Here is a 2,219-nt window from a genome sequence, read left to right as displayed (position 1 = left end):
AAAACAAAAAAAAAAAAAAAAAAAATCTTGCCACACAGGCCTGTAATCCCTCAGGAGGCTGAGGCAGGAGAATCACTCTGAGTTCAAGATCTCAAGAAACAAAAACAAAACCTCACCCTAGAATTCTGTCTAGCAAAAGTATTCGGGAATGAAGGGAGACCAAGACATTCTCAGAATTGGTTGCCCATAGACCTACCCTAAAAGGGTGGTTGAAGGAGGTCCTCAAAAATAATAAAAGAAGGATCTTGAAGCAACAGGAAAGAAGTAAAAACTACAACATTGTATAATTCAAAATGTACATAGCTGGGAATGGTGGTGCATGCCTGTAATCCCAGCACTTGGGAGGCTGAGGCAGGAGGATCTCTGTGAGTTGAGACCAGCCTGGGCTACACAGTGAGTTCCAGGTCAGTCTCAACTACATAGTGAGACCCTGTCTCAAAAAGAGTCACAGTAAAAATAAAATTTTGAAAAATACAGTTTTGATTATGCTGGGCATAGGAGTGCACACTTGTAATCCCAGTATGTAGGCTGAGGAAGGAGGATTTCAAGTTTGAGGCTAGCCTGGATGCATAACAAGTCCAAAGCCAGCTTGGATGACATAGCAAGAGTGTCTCGCTGGGCGTGGTGGTGCATGCCTATAACCCCAGCACTTGGGAGGCTGAGAGGAATATTGCTGTGAGTTTGAGACCAGCCTGGGCTACATAGTGAGTTCCAGATCAGTCTCAACTACACAGTGAGACCCTGTCTCAAAAATCAAAAAAAAAAAAAAAAAAAAAAAATAAAAAAAAAAAAAAAAAAAAAAAAAAAAAAAAAAAGTCTCAAAAGAAAAGAAATTTATATAAAATTCTAGAAAGGCACAGTCACTACTGACAAATTAGGAACAAAAAAGGTGCAAGAGGGCTGGGGATTTAGCTCTGGTTCCAACAACTCCTGCTTCACAAGTGCAAGGTACAAAAAGAAAAGGTGGGGGAGGGAGACTTTAGAGTAATAGGTGCTCTCATCACTGTGAGCGTTTCACTGGTATACGCATGTATGTTTTATGTATGTCTCCAAACATGTAATTGTCACATAAGTGTAGTTTTAAAATGTTAATATACCTCCATAAAGCCACTTTAAAGGTGATATATAAACCAAATAAATGTCAATTAGATCTGAGTGTATAAAAAGATGTTCAACCTCTCATTATAAGGGAAGGAAAAGAGCAAGGTCTCATCGCCTTCCTCTGGTGAAACCCAAGCCCAGTGCCCGCACTCTGGCGGCGGCGGCACAGGTCACACCAAGCTCCTGTGAGGCTGCACAAGACGTTCTGCGGAGGCGGCAGGTAGTAGGGCCCACAGTTGCGGGGGGGAGTCACTAACTTTACTCACCTGTGACTTCTAACACAGAAAGGTCAAACCCATCTGGGGAAAGGCTGGGAGTCTGGGTCAGGGGTGCCGGTCCCCGCTGTGGGCCTGACGCCATACCTGGGCTTCCTTTGCCTGGTGCTGCTGGTTTGTTGAATCCCAGGCTGTTGCCTGTCTCGGAGCTGCAGGCTGGCTCCTTCCGCTCCACCTCCAGCTGTCTCAGCTCCTGCAGGAGTCCTTGGAGGGTCCCGACCCACCCCAGCCAGGAAGTTCCATTTGACTTCAGTGTCCTTCAGATAGTGAGATCTTGCTTTCCAAACACCATTCCCCACTGACAGCCAGGGTTCCCTGCAAACACTGGAGCGCAGCGCTCCTGGGAGCGGCCACAGGACGAGGCCCCAGAGGCCCGCTGAATGGTGTTGGCTGCACTGGACATCAGATCCTCGCGGAGGGTGGGCGGCTCTGCCCACGGCCCCCGGCAAGGCATCTGAGGGGTCCTTAGGAGCTCGGCCACACAAACTGACAGCATGGGGGGGCTCTACCCAGCCCAGCAGGTGCCCCCCAGGACGAGCGTCCAGGGCCACTCTGAGACCGAGGGACAGTGGCATCTCACCACCTTGCTCTGGGCTGCAGAGCTCCATGCTGAGCAGAAGCAGCTGACAACTCCCAGGAGGGGCAGCTCAGTCGTGGGGCAGGAAGGTTCCAGCCTGCCTGGTGTCCAGGCTTGCTGTAGTGGGTGGCAAGCCCACTCCAGGAGAGGTAAGTAGAAGGGACCAGGAGCTGCCCCTGCCCAGTGCCCCATTCATAGAGTAGTGTCACACAAGAAATGCCAGTGCTGGGTCGGGGATTTAGCTCAGTGGTGCTGCCGCCTGCTTC

The sequence above is a fragment of the Fukomys damarensis genome, unplaced genomic scaffold, assembly GCF_012274545.1.
Source record: "Fukomys damarensis isolate Sample0158 unplaced genomic scaffold, DMR_v1.0_HiC HiC_scaffold_23, whole genome shotgun sequence".
In the NCBI taxonomy this organism is placed as follows: Eukaryota; Metazoa; Chordata; class Mammalia; order Rodentia; family Bathyergidae; genus Fukomys; species Fukomys damarensis.
This window is presented reverse-complemented; position numbering follows the sequence as displayed.